This window comes from Mobula birostris, chromosome 7 (assembly GCF_030028105.1).
Source record: "Mobula birostris isolate sMobBir1 chromosome 7, sMobBir1.hap1, whole genome shotgun sequence".
Classification (NCBI taxonomy): Eukaryota; Metazoa; Chordata; class Chondrichthyes; order Myliobatiformes; family Myliobatidae; genus Mobula; species Mobula birostris.
This window is the reverse complement of record NC_092376.1, coordinates 109518974-109537946: the sequence shown is the minus strand read 5'-3', so window position 1 is coordinate 109537946 and position 18973 is coordinate 109518974.

The following is an 18973-nucleotide window of genomic DNA, read 5'->3' as shown; positions in this document are numbered from 1 at the left end:
AAGACAAACAGGAAAGTGGTAATGTGCCAAAATGGTTTACAGCTACTTTGTATCTTGAGCTTACTTGAAGTGTGTATGTACCTAATTTGATATGAAGATGCAAAGTAAAAAAGGATTTGAGGGAAAAATGAGCACCCCTCCTCTTCCATCAGATACGTACCTGTGTTCCTTATTAATCTTTAACTATCGTAGTTCCTATGGTTGTAACAAGAGCCAAATAAAATACAGTATATAAAATCTTCACTATGTACTAAAGATTTAATTTTTATTAACTTTGAATTAAAATTCTCTAGGCACATTTTTCTTGCAGCATTGATAGAAATGATGGAATTTGGTCATTGAGATTAGTTGGATTTGAGGGGATTGAAACATACAGGAGACTTTGAAAGTTTACAGGTTCACTGTAAGTAAAACACTACCGTCATATAGCTATGAAATTAAATTAAATATAAATAGGAACATTTATTTGTTTATGCAGCCTCAATACTTCCCTTGTGACATGGGTTCACAAAACAAAACGTGTCCCTCACTTTCTAAGTTATCACTAAATCACTAAATTGGCAATTTAATTGAAAGAGCCAGGGCTCTTGAAAGGGAAATAGAGAATAATCACACTGAAGTCTGTGGGTGTTCCTCTGGGTTTCAGCTACTTATTGAGGCAGAATGCTGTGACAAGTTGAAATGTTTGGCACTGACTCTAAGCACTTCTGAGGGCAAATATTCTGACTCCCGTCAATAACCTTTCTCTTTAACTAGCAGCAAAGATTCCAAAATAGATCAAACATTCAGTGATGGATGTTATATTGGCCTTGAAGGTAATAAATTCAACTAACCCAAGCAAAATATGTCTGATGCTATGGATGGCTGTAATTATGTTTTATTTTGTGTCCAAGTAAAAAGGAAATATAAGGTAAATCAAGCCATGATCCTTCCAAGCAAACACAAACAACCCAGCTGCCTTTTTTAAAGAAAAGCAAGTGATTTATTTATGCTAACGTTTACCTAGGCAGCAATACTATGAAGATATTCACCGATTATTCATCACATGGTTGCCCATGGGATCAACCTGTATGCAAGTTGACTACTGTGTTTCAGCCAGGGTGAAGAGCAGGTGCTGCAGGCTACCTTTTGATAAGATAATATTTGACACATATAACTATGGTTTGATAGGTTCAGAGGAAGCCTTCTCTTCCCTACTAGTAGTATAAATATGAAACATTTTTAATGGAGTCTCATCTGGATTCGTGGGAATACCTTCAATAGGTTTCAATGGGTACATTTCATCATCATCATGGCTTGGTTTCACGAACAAAGACTCAGGAAGGGGGCTGCCCACGTCTTCTGGAGGCTCGGCCACAGCGGCTGATCGGGTAGGATGGTTGTAGACGTGGGCGTGTTCTTTGGCCTGCGCAATGGTATTTTAGGTGGAGTGCAGTGAACGCAGTACTGGTCCCACCCTTTACACCCGGGGTTCATCTGTCATAGCCTAGCAAGCTGGGACGGTGACAGCGAGGTCCTCAGGTTGTAGGAGTTACGTCCGAGTGTCCTTCTCCGAGGTGGATGGCCTGACAAGGCTAATGAGCCCCATCTGCCTGGGTTTGGATTCAGAGTTGTCCTTCTCTTAGGCTGGCTGCCAACCAAGGCTAACGAGCCCAGCCTACCCATCCAGTTATACCACCGGACCGGACACTCGGTCACACCACGATGCAGCAAGCTTGGTGGAAACAGGGGGTGGGGGCGCACCGACGAGAAGGTGTTGCTATAGACGCAGTAATGAAGGAGATGCCATTTGCAGTGGCCTCCTGCCTAGCAGGCCAGACAGTGACCACGCGGCAATCACCGGGAAAGGAGAGGCGACATATTGTGCGTACACTTTCCCTGGGTGAGCGGGACCTCACCCACACCCCCCCCCGCCCCCATGGGTACATTTAATGTCAGAGGAATGTATACAATATACATCCTGAAATCCTTTTTCTTCACAAACCTCCAGAGAAGTGCCCCAAAGAATGAATGATAGTTAAACGTTAAAGCCCCAAAGCACCCACCCTGCTCCCCCCTCCCACGCCCAAGCAAGGACCACCCCCCCCCCCCGACCCTCACCGGCAAAAAAGCATTGGCGTCCTCCACTGAGCACTCAAGCGTGCAGCAAAGCATCAATAAAGACACAGACTTGCAGTGCCCCAAAGGCAACTCGTTCATCTGGTAATTAGACATACCACAGGCTCTCTCTGCTTAATAAGTTTTGTTACCTGGGGAAAACTACACACGCAGGACAACAAATATTTTTTGGGTCTTTAATCCCTTTATCTATTTTAGATGTTTTAATGCAGAAAGAGGGTATCAAAATAAAAATGATGAAATGAATTAAAAAACAGTTCCCGCTGTTACAATCTCAGTTAAACTTCAGAACACACCCTTGTTATGTATGGAGTATGAAAATAACTAAAACAAAATATACAAAACCAATACAGTAGTGGCAATTTTTGGCACACATCTGCTTAACTTCCAAACACATATAGGCTAGACCTAGAAATGAGTTATCCGTGCTCACACCAGTAGGCTGATAAGGAAATTCACACAACCACACTGTTGAGAGCGCTGATCAACTTGCGAAAACTTTCCTCACCAAACCTGGGAAAAGCGTTTGAACATGGCAACTCTTTGTTTTACTCCACCCATACAAAACAACATCAACATTTTCTCTTAAAGGCACAGGCAGCTATTTTAGCATTACCAAAGTGAATACATATGCGAACTTCAACAATAAAAATATGATATTCAAAGTTTACCTGGTTACATTCTCCCCTGCATACCAGTAAGCTTCCTCGATTACCCGCTCACTGCAAATGTACTTTTAACCTCTTTAACTACTTCTCTGAACAGAATGAACTTAGACCGGCCGGTATCTGTGACACTGCTGCAGGACTTATGGAGGCCACACCTCAGTCTGACCTTGGTTCATGATGTGGGTTAGAGTGCTGTCCAGTATTTACTCTTTGACTCCTGTGGGGTGCTGCAACAGGAAGACTACCAACACCTGACCCGGTATCAGCTGTCACAGGAGTATAGTCTCAGTTTCAGAAGTTCTGCTGTCAAGGCTAGGGTCGAGATTACGTACACCTTGTTCTGACACACCTTCTCCCAATATCACTCCATTCTCTGAATCCTCAGAATCTGATTCATGTTCCAGGGAAGGACTGTCCTGAATTACAGGAGTTTGCAGTCTCCTTTGGGGACTTGGGGTGGGAACATTCTCACAGGGCCTGATGTCTACCCTGTTCACCCTCTCGATAGGTCCTCCCTCCAAAGGGTCCACAGTGTACGTGTTGTCTAGCACCTCTACCACCCTGTAGACAGTTGATTTCCAAGCATCCTGGATCTTATTACGACCTAATGGTCTGTTCCGAAAATAAACTAAAGCATTTACATCAATCTTGGGACAATGAATTTTACCCTGTTGTAAGGCAATGTTTTCTGCAGCCTTCTGTTCGCTCTGGCATGGGCATCACTCAGTTGCTCTTGGTGTTTGGCTAACCCGTCATATTTCCAGTCTACAGACTGTTGGCGCCCCAGCAGAGTATCCACTGGCAAGTGGGGATCAACACCAAACAGTCGGTAATAAGGGGAATCTCCAGTGGTTGTGTGAAGCAGCACATAGTACACATACACTAACTCAAGCAAATGCTCTGGCCTCCTGCGTTTCTTTTCTGGAGGCAACATACGCAACAAATCATGCATCGTCCTGTTGAAACGTTCACACTGAGCATTGCCAGTATGATGATGGGGTGTGGTACGACTTTTCTTTACCCCGTACAGTTTGCAAAGCTCAGTTATGACCTCACTTTCAAAGTTACTGGCCCTGGTCAGAATGCAGATTCTCAGGAACACCAGTACTTCATAAACCATTCCCTCAAGAGCACATTTGCTGTGGATCTGCCTTTTGATCCTGAGTTGGGAGTGCTTGCGTGAATTTGTAAAAACGTCTGTGACTACTAAGACATTCTTGCGTCCATCAGCTGCCAGCTCAAGCTCAGTGAAATCTACAGCGACAACTTCAAGCAGCGGAGAAGCAAGGAATGATTTCATGGGGTGGGGGTGGGGTTAATGGATATGAGGGTGTGGCATTTTAGTTAACACACATCACAGAGAATTTTTGATGCTCTGCGCCACATCCTCGTGCATGCCCACCCAAAAACATCTGCTTCTCAGAAAGTGCAGAGTACGCTCTATGCCTTGATGGCCCATAGAATCATGTACATACCCTAACACTTTACTCCTCAAGCTGGTAGGTAGCAGAAGCTGATAACACTCCCCGTGTTTTGCATCCTCAACTACACGATACAGAACCCCTTACACTCCCTGATCCTGTCCCAATGCTTTAAGAGACAAAACCGGTTTGGGCAGACCTCTACATCCTTGCCATTCGACTTTCTCTTTCTGTCTTGTCAGTTTCTGAAGACGCTTAACACAGGGAATTGTTGTTGGAGAGTGTGCAAATCCCCAGTAGAATAACCCAAGGTCAGAGAGTTTCCTTGCATCAGAACACCTACATCACTAGTACAAGCTCGAATTTGCTTATACTTACAGCTTTTAAGACCATCTGTAACCAGTGCCGGGTCAAGAACGGTGCTGCGATTGATCGGACTAAAGATTGCCACAGACCGTCAAACTCAGCATCCTCTGAGCTAGGCTCAGGCTCCCCTGCAATGACTGCCCAGAGGGAGCGTCAGTCATGGTATTGCCTTGGCCTGGATGATACTGAACATCAAAGTCAAACACTGACAGCTATGAGATCCATCTCTGCTCAATTGCTCCCAACTTGGCAGTTTTCAATTGGGATAACAGATTATTATCAGTAACTACAGTGAATTTGGAACCCAATAAGTAACCACAAAACTTCTCTACTGTAGCTCACTTAAGTGCAAGCAGCTCTAATTTCATGCTGCTATAATTCCCATAATTCTTTTCTCAGTTGTCGACTTGCATATACAATAACCCTCTTTATCTCTCCCTGTTGCTGATATAAAACAGCTCCTAGTCCATGACTGCTTGCATAGGTCTCCACTATGAAAGGCTGTGTGAAATCGGCAAAGCCGAAGATAGGTGAATTGGTCAGTTTCTCTTTGAGCAAGTCAAAGGCAGTTTGACATTCTTCCTTCCAAGACTGTTTTAACAGCTGGTTTGTTTTACTAGGATTCCCTGCACTAAGACACAAATTCACTACATCATGCAGCAGACCTGCAATATTTGAGAATCCCTGAATGAACCATCTATAATAACTACAAAAGCCAAGAAATGATCTCAAGTCTTTGACTGTAGATGGTACTGGCCACTGCTGAACAGTTGAGACCTTTTCAGGATCCTATCCCCTTGGCTGATATCTGGTGTCCTAAGAACTTGACCTCTAACTGCTGAAAGTGACATTTTTCCAATTTCACTTTCAGCCCAGTTTCCTTGAAGAGCTGAAGCACAGTGTCAAGCCTCCCCAAGTGTTCCTGGAAATTCTGTAAATACTCCAGAATATCATCCAGATACAGCAGCATAATTTGAAAGACTAAATCCTTCATGGTTGCCTACATGAGTCTTTGAGAAGTTGCCGGCTCATTGCAGATGCCAGGCAGCATGCGAAGATATTCATCTAGACCAAACAGGGTTGAAAAAGCAGTCTTATACCTATCACACTCCTCTACCACCACTTGGTGATAATCACTCACAAGGTCTATCGCCGAGAAAAACTGCACTCCCCACAGAACATCAAACCTCTCATCAATACATGGGAGCGGGAATACGTCCTTTTTAGTCTTAAGATTCAGTCTCCGATAATCTACACACAGTCTTATGCTACCATTAGCCTTCTGTACCAACACTTTTATAGGCATCCGTTAGTCTCGTGAGACCATGGATTGGCACCTTGGAAGGTTTCCAGGGCGCAGGCCTGGGCAAAGTTGTATGGAAGACTGGCAGTTGCCCATGCTGCAAGTCCCCTCTCTCCATGACACCGATGTTGTCCAAGGGAAGGGCACTAGGACTGATACAGCTTGGCACCGGTGTCCTCGCAGAGCAATGTGTGGTTAAGTGCCTTGCCCAAGGACACACGCGCTGCCTCAGCCAAGGCTCGAACTAGCGACCTTCAAATCATTAGACGAACGCCTTAACCACTTGGCAACACACCAACACTACAGGTGAGGCATATGCGCTATTGCTGTCCTGAATCACACCCCTCTTCTTCAATAACTTTGAGATGTGCTCTTTCACTTCACCGTACTGATTTGGCGGAACATGACACTTAGGCTGTGAAACGGGCTTGTCATCCATGAACTGAATTTTATGCTTGACCTTGTCAGTGTACTCAAGCATTTCATCTTTGACTGCAAAGATATCCAGGTATTTAGCCAGTAAAGCTCTTAGCTGAGCTTGTTGTTCTTCACTACCCCCGATGTTGAATTTGTCTAGAATTGACTTTAGCTTGGGGTTACTACCCTTCTCCTTTACACCAACAGTCACTTGTTCAATGTCAGCTGAGATCTGCTGAAATCTTCCAGCACATTGATGATCACTAGCTACGCATTCTACCTTTGACAGTATGCCCAGCCGGGTCCTAGGTGAGAGTCATACATCCTCTTGAGAGAGACTGTATGACTATGAGAGTCAACAAGCATGGGAAAACAAGACCATCTGGTAGAAGGGTATAAGGTGGCTCAAGTCACATGTTATGGTCAGTACCAGCATCTCCAGCAGCCTTCCCAGCCACAATGGTGACTACAGATTCAGCAGGTACGTGCTCAGTATCTTTTCCCGATAGTCAGACTATGGTTTTCTTTTCAGTAGTATGCACCTGCAGTTTCTGGAAAACTTCTCTCCAGTCACAACCCAACTTCCCTTCTAGGGTTGTGTCAATTTCAGCGTAGACAAGTTGTCTACATTGGCTTAGAATGTTCACGCTTACAATGTACGGGACAGGTTCAGTGCTAACAGGATCCCTGAATACTAGAAAGCCACAATTGGGAATCTTCATGCCCATTGCTTGAACCTCTAGCTCTAGATACTCAAGGTAAGAAATATCAAGACTGTTAACTTAACCAGCCAGCAGTGAACAGCATATCTTCATCCTCTCCATGTACGTGTTCTCGAAAGAACTGCTCAGTCACGGTGCTCACTTCACTACCTGTGTCTAACAGACAACGGACAGCAACACCTAATACCTTAAGCTCAATGACAGGCCATGTTCCTGTGACATGTTACAGCAACTGGTCACGGGATGGCTGTATATTATCCGAGTCTGTGAGATTCCTCTGAATTGCCCAATTCACAACAACCTGAGGGCTGGAGGATTTGGGCATTGCATCCCTTGCACTTCGGTTTGGTGGTCAATTCTTCGCCACATTTGAAACATATTGGTTGTCCATGCTTTGTGAGTCTCGGCTGTAACTTAGGTCTACTGCTAGGAGCATGTGCAAAACTTCAATGCACAGCAAGATCTTTCATTGCTTGAGTCAGCTCACTACTGACTACTTAAAGGACATTGTCTAGAGTGACAGACTTAGATTCCTGAGCTGTGAGAGTTGAGCACTGTGTCTGGCTACTGCAACACTTTGACTTTACAGTCTTTGCATTTCCTGAGGTCTCTTCTGAAAACCACAAATGAGCCTCCCTCGCACTCCTATCATTGAGGACTCAGGGTTGTTCCACACTAACCTATGGAGCTCCAGGGAAGGATCTCTGAGCACCACCCTCTTATTGGCTACAGCATAAGGGGAATACTTCAGCAGCAAGTTAAGAGCTTGGGTTAACTCCATGTGAAAACTCTCATGCCTTCACCCTCATGCTGTTTGCAACTATAGAAGCTAAACAACAGCTGGGGTATACTACAGTTGTCACTAAATGCTTCCCTGAGCTAGGTTATCAAGTCATCTGCCTGGTCTTCCTCAGCATCACTGCGCATATGTGCTTTATCTGGAGCTACAACCCTGAGCAGTGACATAACAAAATCATACTGATCCTGGTCAGACTGATTTCTAGCACGAAGCACCCGTTCGACTTCTTCAATAAAGTCATCAACAGACCTCCCATCCTTCTCAACATCCCCTGTAAATGGAGCAATGTGTCTTTCCCTTGGAACATATACATAGGACTTTTTGCTTAATTTATCTATAGTTGCCATGGCTTCCTCGTGTCTACTACGCAACTCTAATTTATTCATTCAAATCAGGTTCAGTTTGCCCACCCTCTGGATGTAAAAGCATTAAAATTCAAGTCTTTAGAGACTCTACAACAAGCCTGGAAAAGGGGTTGCTGACGTCTCTTGCAGAAAACACGATGACCGTGGCTGCAGTTGCTCTTGATCACTGGCACTGGTATCAGTCCCGATGTCCCAGACCGGTCTTAGGGCCCTACCATGGTCTCCGCATGGTAACAGGCTCTCCTTCCTTCCCACGGGAGTGGCTGACCTGTCTTTCACCACGACCGTATTATGTTGTACTGCACACAAACATCCCACTCCTGGTACCAAATTTTGTAGCCTGTGGAAAATTGCACACTCAGGACAAAAAATACTTTTTCTGGTCTTTAATTCCTTTATCTGTTTTAGATGTTTTAATGCAGAAAGTGAGAGTCAAAATAAAAACAACAAAATGAATTTAAAAAATAGTTCTGGCTGTTACAATCTCAGTTTAACTTTGGACTATGCCCTTATTACGAATGCAGTATGAAAATAACTTAAACAAAATATACAAAACCAATACGGTAGTGACAATTTTTGGCACACGCGTGTTTAACTTCCAAACACATATAGGCTAGACGTCGAAACAAGTTCCCCTTGCTCACGCTAGTAGGCCGATAAGGAAGTTTGCACAACCACACTATTCCAGTGCTGATCAATTTACTCACAAAATCTTTCCTCACCAAACCTGGGAACTGAAATATCGTTCTCTCTAGAACATGGTAACTCTTCATTCTACTTCACCCGTGCAAAATGGCATCTCTGCTTTCTCTTCAAGGCACAGGCGACTATTTTAGCATTACCAAGGTGAATACATAAGTGCACTTTAACAATAAAAAATGATATTCATCGGTCACCTGATTACATAAGGGAATAAGAGATGTCCCGGTTCCACAGCGAGAGGGGAGACATAACAAACAACTCACTGATTTATGATGTTAAAAGTCTGTTGCATCACTTTTTCTGAGCCCTGCGCCCAGAGAGTCGGCACCAAAAAGACGCAGCTCTCCAGACGCACAACCCCCGGCAGTTAACTTGCTGCTCCCGATATCCCATGTTCTTCCGCGACCCTTCAGTCAGGGGCATCAGCCTAGAAACAGCATGGTCCCGGAGCCACGAAATCCTGGAACCCTGAAGGTGCGCTTGCCTTCCAGACCACATCCTTGGGATATCAAACAGAGGTTGGTTGCGAGGCCCTGACAGCGAGCCCCATTTCTGCACAGAACCAAAGTCAGAGTGTAACTCCAGGTCGGGGTCTTCAAAAGAATCTTAAACTGGAAAAAACAGAGAGATATCAAAGATAGAAAGAGAGCTGTTTCTGAAGATGCAAGCAAACGAGTCACCATTTAGCACCATCTTGACTTCGCTCTGCGCCTCCCAGTCAAAGGCAGAACGAAATCAATGTCGTGTCTTTAGGCTCTCGCCGTAGGTGTTCCACTCACTCCTTTATCCAACACGATTACGAATACAGAGACCAAAAATACAGAGTTCAGTATATCGGTCCACATAAATACTCTACACCAATCACTAGCAATCAATCCAACCTAGGGCCCAAGGCTTTCTCAGACAATTTCAGTGAATCCATCATATTTGCAATGATCATTCAACTCCTGTTCATATTGGCCCAAAGTCATTCTTCCGTTGAGTGAGTGATTTTCTCGGATGAGGATTGAATCCCTTATTCCTACCATTCCATTCTCACATTGAAAGCTAAGCTTTTTACTAATTCACTCCTGTCTCCATAGCACTCTCTGTAGATCTAACAAGAATCTAATAAAATTTTATAAAATCTTTCTCTAAGTGTACTTTTTCCCATGCCTACTCTGTGTAATGGTTCAAGTGAATAACTTACATTATTAGCAATTTCAGTCGACACAAAGACTGAAACACAAATGCACGCTATTAACAAATCATTTTAACTCAACAGCAGTCAAAAATAGATTAGTAAGTAGCCTCAAAACTAACTTTACAGCAGCTGGGGATAGAACATCGTTATCAGAACGCAAACACAGGTCTCTGAGGTTCACAGATGAAATAATGCCTCCTCAATAACCATCATGGCCATGGATCAGATAAGGGTCAAACCCCCGGCATTGTGATGTTGCAGATACAGTACATTTTCAGGTGAAAATGCATGACCAAACATGACCCTGCAAAGGTCCAGCCTGTCCTCCCTTATCTTCATCTTATCTCTCCATCACCATCTAAGTCATCTTCTACAGGTAGTTAGTTTACACTTGAATTGCCAAGCTGAAAAAGCTATGGACCTATTGCAGATCAGTGTAGATAGGTACAGTGGTCAGCATGGATATTGTGGGATGAATGGCCTGTTTTGTGCTTTGTGATTCAATGTCTCTTGTTAGATTTGTAACTTTAAAATATAAAATTAATTGAAAGGAAAACAAAGGGATCTGAAATGAGAGCCTATTTTTACTTTAAGACAGGCAGACATGCATTATGTAGTAACAGCATGATGAATGCAACTCACATATTTTTACACATAACAATAATGAATTACTGTATATAAACAAAGCATGTTTAATTAAACAATATATTTACAAAATTACTCATTACTGGAATATTAAATACACAACACTCATTCCTCCTTAGCTATAAATTCCAAATCAATACAGAATGCATCTCAACTTATATACATATACACAATGAGTCTCTGAGATGTTAGGTGGTCAATTTGGTTCTCTGCTACCTTGTTTGGTGACATCTATGTTGCCTCATGTATTTACTTATGTGGAAATGCACTTCCTTCAATAACTAGCTCAAGTTTCAGCAAATTGTTTCCCATTTTCATTAATTTCTCTGATCCCATATTCCCCCATCACCTGTTTGCATCCTGCAATATCCCTGCTGATTTTGGGATTGAAATCTCCCATGACAATGGTCAGGTCTTTTTCCTTCCCTCTGTCGATGTCTCCTCTGAGTGCGCTGTGGAACTTGTCTGTGTCTCTGTTATTAGTGTCATTTGTTGGTGCGTAACATTAAATAACTTGAGCTGTTATCTTCTTGTACTTGGTTTTAAAGCGAGCAGTGATGATTCTGGAACTGATGGCTTCCCATGCAGCAATGGCTCTACGTGCTTCAGGTGTCAACATAAAGGCTACACCCTCTGCATGTGGCATCATTGCTCTGATGACCTGAGTAGATGACACTTATCCTGTCTGTCAGTCGAGTCTCTCCAGATGATGTCCATTTTGTCTCACTCAGTCCAAGGGTTGACAGTTTGTGCTTATCCATCTTAGTAGCTATGATGGTGGAATTTCCTGCCTTGTACTTGGTTCTCACATTCCACATACCCAAAGTAGATATGGACTTTGTTGACAAAAGAGTTGTCAACTCTCAAGGATCTTGATGACTTTCCCTGCGCTGTGTCACATGCTTACTCAATGATGAGCCTCTTCTGATGAAATATGGTTGGAGTTCATCAATGTTTCTGTAATCCATTGTATTCACTGTACAGGGACTTGTCCAATGCAGCTTCACAGGAGTTTTGTTAACTGGCCTTCATGACGGGGACATACGGTTGGATTTTAGGAGGTTTTCTCAGATATGTTACCTACAAAAACTGTCGTAATTGCACCACTGTTTTCATCACTTTCAGATTGCCCCTGAGTAGCATGGTCCTTCTTTGGGGCAATTGGTCCAATATGCTTTCCAACTAGAGGCAGAGGTTCACACCGATGCCTGTTTGCCCTCTGATGGGCAATGGTTCATGGTGTACAGCATCAAGACAGTTGTTGTATCATCCAGTACCTTTCTTAATTTGCTTTCAGTTGACTCTATTGCCGGGGATGTGGCATGTAAATTGTGGATGAATCTTCAATCAAGCTGTGGTACTCTCAGCCACTCATGTCACCACAATGCTGGTCCTCCTGTTTTTATCACATACATACTGAATGTGGCTTGTTGGTTGTTGTATTTCACTGGCATGAATGTCATTCCCCTAGGAGTTATTGCTTCTCTGGTATAAGTTCTTAGTTGAATACTTAAGGGTTTCAGTTTAGTATTTTTGAAATGCTGCTCAAACTAATTTTGCTGAATGACTGTAATAGCCGAGCCAGTGTCAAATTCTATTTTAATTAATTTGCTATTCACTTCTGGTTTAAGCCATATTGCTTGTCTATTATTAGTTTTCAAGACTATGCAGTCCTGTGTCACTCTCATCATTGTCAGATTTTTCATCAACATCGTGCAGATTAGTGCTCTTTTTGAAACCGCAGCTTGATTTTTTAGCCTTTTCTTTTTTCCTGTGCAGTCCATTTATATTTGTCTGCCAGACGTACTCTTTGTATATGTTCTACTTTTTTGCATTATCTACAAGTTTCACCTTTAAACCTGCATATGTCTGATGCATGTGAGTCCCTGCCACATCAGTAAAACAATTTGTTCTGCCAACCCAGTCTCTGTTTAGCAGTTGCAGTTTCGTTCATGCTCAGTTTCATTTCTGTCTGCAATTCATTTGAATCTCTGTTTGCTGTTTACATTAATACAGCTATTTCAACTGCTCTTTTAAATGTAAATTGCATTTCAGTTCAGGAGCCTTTTTGAATTTTTTTTATAAGATTCCATGAATTAAACAATCTCTCAGTGTATTGTTAAGCCCAGCACTGAATTGACAATGCTTGGGCAATTTCCTCAATTCCTTCACATAAGCTGAAATGGACTCCCTTTCCTTTTGATTTCACTTATGAAATCTAAACTGTTCTGCAATCAGCACTGGTTTCAGTTCTAAATATTCCTGCATTACTTTCACAATGTCATCAAAGCACATTTCAGCTTGTTTACTTTGAGGATTTAAACTTCTAAGTTAACTGAATGCCATTAAATCCAAAGCACTCAGCAAAATTGGCACTTGTTTCTCATTGGCTATTTCATTTGATTTAAAATGCTGCTCAATCCATTCAGTATACAAAATCCAGTTATCTGTTAGGTAATCTAATGCATCAATTGCTTTAGCCAGCCATTTTGCTCCTTTTTTATGATTATTATCACCTGGTACTCACTGTTTATCAACCTATGAATTCTTTTGTTTTCTGCCTTTTTAAAAACTTGATTGTCTCTGCACACGCTGCTCTGTATTTTTACTCAACTGTCTCGCTGTGCTTTTTAAAAACTCAAACATTTCACTTCACTGCAACTGATTGTTAGCTGTCTCAGGTTGGTTTTACCTGAGACACTGTTATGTTTTGTAATTCCAAAATATAAAATTAATTGAAAGGAAAACAAAAACCTGAGTCTAACTTCATGCTTTACTTTAAGCAAGGCAGGCACATATCATGTAGTAGCATCGTAATGTATGCAGTTCATGTATTTTTACATGTAACCATAATTAAGTATACAAACAACAAAGATTGCTTAATCAAACAATATGTATATTAGAAAGATTACTCAAGTATTACTGAAATATGAAGTACACAATCACTCTATAATTCTACAATAGATTCCTTGTAGTGAGTTTAAGATAATCATTCACTATTTAAAAATCAATTCAATATGTGCAATATGAGCTCTTTTCTTTGGCTCATCACATCATTGTCACTGCCAAGAGTTTATTGCACACAGTACACATGGGAATTAGATAATTTAAAGTATTTTTCAAATAGGGTATTAGAATGACAATTTGAACTGTACATATCTGGTTTCAGTAAGGGGAAGGTACGTTGCACCTGGAGTTTCTCCGGTTAGCGGATGATTTCCCTCCATGCCTCTGACGTAGTGGGGAACCGCGTACGAGGCAAGTTACAGCAGTGTTTTGCCATTGCCTTCTGCTGGGGGAGTTTCCAAAGAGATCACCAACTCATAACCCAGCACGGATGAAAAGCGTGCAGGGGAGCCGGCTGGATTTGAACTCAGAGTCCCGAAATCCGACGCTGATGCCACTACGCCACCAGTCGGGTCCTGATTTCAGTAAGTTAAGAAAATTAATTGTGATTTCATTCAAGCAATTTGTAATTCAAATCACAGTCTTTGAATATGTACTCCATTGTTAACATTGATCATAGTTTTCAAATACAGTGGATTCTGGTTAATTGGGACTCACTGGGATCAGTACATTTTGACTCAATTAAGCAGTTGTCCCATTAACTGAAGTTTTATGGAAATAGTTAAAAATGTATAAAAAAGACAAACAATAACACATGCAATGCCCTGGTTAAGATTTCTGCTGCTAAATTGTGAGGTATTTTATACTAGCAGTTTTCTGTAAAAACAGTGTGCCATGCTGGAAAGTGTGTTTTTGGCTTTGGCTAAGATAAGGAGCCATATTGTCCAACTTAGGTATCTGAGTCAGCCAATCAGGATTTTGGGATGTGAGAGAAGGTTCTAGAGAGCTATGCAGAAGAGTCTTCTGAAGGGCAGTAGTCTGGTTCGGGTCTTTTTGGAGCAAGACAGAAGGGAAGATTTTGCAGAATGCCATTGGAAGGCGAGTCCCTGTTGTTAGAGGTACTTTGTGGAGATCAATGGCTTCAAGAAGGAGGGCCAATACCCCTGAGAGACAGACAGTTTGTTCGAGATGGTCTCCGAGGGGAGTTTGAAGATGTGGTGGATGTTTGCATGCAGACCTTAGGTTCGGCAGCAAGAGTAATGATTATACTGAGATTTGGAAGAGGCGAGCTCCAACAGTCATGTGCACACTTAGATTGGTTTAACTGTAACAGAACCTTTCTTTTCTTTCTCTTAATAACTGTTTGATAAAGCTGAAATCAGTAAATATACTTTATTTACAATTTTATGTGGATTACAATCTATTATTTCTTCGGGACCAATAATTTTGTATGGGCAGTATTTACACAGCATTCACTCAAATCAAGGTTTCTTTAACTGGAACATCATGATGTTCATGTTTGGTTGAGCCCCAAATCATACCAACCCTAGTTGTGTATTGTTAATGAAAGGTGGCCTTTTCACCGTTGAGTCAGGTGGCTGTTGGCAGAGTTAACTAACAAGCCTAGTTTGTATATGAGCCTGGTGAGAGGGTTACACAAGTTATGTATTTAAATGACCTACAGAACAAATTGGAGTATCACAAATACCTCTACAGAACTATAGTTCTGTGTATTAGTTCCTAATAGTTATTGACAGAGGAACTCATCCACTGTATGCAATGAGCAAAATTGCCTCGTGCAGATAATGGACTGTCTTCATACAATGCTATCAATGATAGCATTTTACAATTCTTCATTTTCTTTGTAACATTCAAGAGGTTTGTTGACAACATCCAATTGTTCATAATTCCTAACTTGTTGAAGTAGTGAAATTGTCTTATTTTCACTTCTGGCTGTTTTTGGCATTTCCATGCCTGAATGCTTGAAACTGCCGTGATCAAACAGTTCTGAATTGTCTTACTGTTTACTTCTTGCCAACTAGCAGTGACAGAAATCACTGTTTTTTGAACACATCCACATGCAACTGACACTACTTAAAAATTGCTCACTGTAAGCCCAACATAACTTCAAATGGTCACACAAGTGTGTACAACTGACACTAATTAGAACCAATTCAGCAACACTGTCCTGTTGCAAATAAGCAGTGCAGTGTCCCATATAAACAAAGAAAATCCTGGCGATTTTCTTGATTAGTTTTTGTTGTTTAAGAGTTTTTCCAAATAAATAGCTACTCTGATTAACGGATGGCCCAATTAAATAGAATCCCCTGGATTATTATCAATAGTCAGAAAGAAACATAGAAATGGCCCTTGTGATAACACTGGTGATCGGAAAGTGTGCAATACAGAAAGAAATGGACCCAAAATTAATTTTACTTAAACATTCTTCCTAATTATTCTCTTATGAAATCCACACTTCATGCAACAGCTAAACTATTGCAGTTTACCAGTATTTTATCAATCTCTAGGACTTTACCTAAAACTTTTAAGGCCTAATAAAACCCTTCTGTTACCAAAGATCAGCATTCCCAGAAGGTATGGTTAAATTGAAACACAGTCAATAGCCATGTGATCCTACACCCAATTTTCAATGACCCTACCACATGCAGTCATGAATTTAGGTGATCAAGTAAATAATAAAGTGAATGAGGAACAGGTTCCTGGAACATCCTCATCCTCAATGACGGTACAGACAGCAAACACAAAAGTCAAGGCTGAAGTTTTACCAGTTTTATTCAGTCAGCATTACTGAGCTGTTGATCCACCTTGGGTTCCCCTGGAAATCTCCACCCTCACAACACTGACCGGATTAATTTATTGTGGTATCAAAGGTGTCAGAGTGAACCCGCTACAAAAAGAGCGTGGGGCACAGTGCTTATCTAGCCGAGGTGCTGAAACTACTTCTCCTCATCCGCCAGTCATATTCAAGGTTAAATTTCAGTTTATTTGTCACATACACAAATACATATATGCACAGATGAATGGAAAATTTACTTGCAGCATCATACACGTAATATTAAAGACAAAACATAGATTAAGCAATTACAGAAAATTATATTAGAAAGAACAAAATTAGTAGTGTCTTGCAAGATATTGTCAAGCATCATTGCAGTCCATTACAGTGCTACACAATTCGCCTACCTCAAAGTTAACAGCTTGACTGCTTAACCAACAACCCTACTCGATCCTACCCAAAGCCTTGATTAATGGTTCAATTGTTCCATTTAATATCAGAGAATGTATAAAGTTTACAACCTGAGTTTCTTACTCTTCACAGACATCCATGAAAGAAGAAAAAACCGCAAAGACCGAATGTTAGAAAAACATTAGAACCTCCAAGCCTCCCTTCCCCCTCCCATGCTCAAGCAGCAGCCAAGCATCAGTCTTCCCCCCTCATGCCTCAGCAAAAGCATCAGCCCACCCCATCACCCGCCACACAAGCAATAGCAAAGCCCACAGAGTCCATCAAAAAACCACTGTTTATCCCAACACTTTACCAGGCTGCAGGCTCTCTCTCTCTCTCTCTAATGAGAGAGAGAGAGATATCCCTCAGTGAGAGGGAGACCAACAGCTCGCTGTTTCAGTGTTACCATCTGCAGCATCACTTATTTCGACAGCAGGGTACACTGCTGTCTCAATGTTTTGAACTCCTGCGATGCTTCAGTTGCTGACACCGGTGAGGAATCCGGTCGTCTACAGGGCTGCTTAGCCGTACCCGGAAGACGTACGTCTCCTAAGCTGCTCCTGGAGATATAAAGAGTGCTAGGCCAGTTCGGCGAGCTCCGAGAGCAGGAACCTCCTGCTGTGAAGAACTGCAGTTTGAGTGCAGCTGTAGATCATGTACTCCAACAATACCCCAGCCACCTTGCAAAGGAAAGAGGAGGCATTAGAGAATTTAAGCTGTTTTGCAAATGAACTGGAAAAAAGTTGCACTCTGGCACCATCTTAAGCTTGGTTCCACTCAGCAGTTTTGAGGAAAGAGCAGGGAGTTAGGAGTCAGGTTTGTGTTTATGGAAAAGGATGTGGGGATATTAGACATCAGGCCAGATTGCACCACGGTCGAAGGCCTGCAATCTCCGTGGATTGATGCCGGGTTGGCCAGTGTTGTGAATGAAGCCAAGTGAGGATGAGGAATGGCGACTATCCCTCTCCCTTCCTTCCCCCACCCACAAGTCAGCAGGACCCAGGATCGGAAATCTGTCAGTGCTGGCAGAAGGCGTGAAGGCCAGTGACTCCCTAAGTAAGTGAGTCAGTGAGTTCGATACCAAAGATTGAAGCCAAAAGGTTGGAGACTCAAGTTGGTGAATCCAAACGTTGAGACCCGATGGCTAAAGCCCTGGGTTTTCAAATTATCAGGTCCACTGGGGAAGATGGTGTTCGGATATCTGTGAGTCCATGAGTCCATTGGAGGCTGAAGGCCCAGAGGCAGCTGCCCTGAGGTCGGGTCCAGACGCCTGTCTTTGTGTGTGAGTGGGAGGAAAGAGGCCGATTTTGCTGTTGTTGCTTTTTTCTGTTGTTGTTGTTGTTGTTGATTGTGTTGTTCTGCTAAACACTGTGGACATGATATGTTGGCAGTGGAGTGCATAGCAACACTTGCGGGCTGCCCCCAGCACACCCTCAGGTTGTGTTGGTTGTTGATGCAATCGATGGATTGCCCTGTGTGTTTTGATGTACATGCAATAAATGAATCTGAATCTGAATTAGTGGATAACAACTCTCTGATTAATTACTTCAGAATCTTTGCTATCGCTGCACCTACCCTAAGAACATGGGTTAGAACACAAGAAACAGTAGGAGTACAATCTCTCATATCTGATTCACTAATCAACATGATTCTGGCTGTAGATTATTGTATATTTCCCTGCTGTAGCCACATATGCCTTGATTCCCTCCACCTCCACCCCCCAGACCTCATCCCCAATCCAGAATTTTGGGTAACAACCCAGTCCTGATTCCTTGAATGCTCTGCAATGCTGGGGCATGTTAGGGAAGATCCTAGCATGTATATAGCTCTTCTATAGTGATAGCTATTTGAATTTCTGTACTACCACTTCTTCTAGCATTCCCTTCAAATAAAAGATGCACTTGTGAATGATATTCACTTCTTGTTTTTCCTTTGCAAAGCCTGATTTCTATATAGCAGCTTCCATTTGAAAGGTCACAAACAGTCGTAAGAAAACCTCCAGCTGACAGGTTGTTCAACTTCTGGTCGTAAATGGAAGTCAGTCTTCATTTCTTAAAGTAATTGGAAAGCAGTAATCAGCTTGAAGTTAAAATGCAGGTATACAAATAAGCTCTGTAGATACCATGTCTGTGTAGAAGTAGACAAGCTCTGCACCTCTTTTACTGCTCAAGAA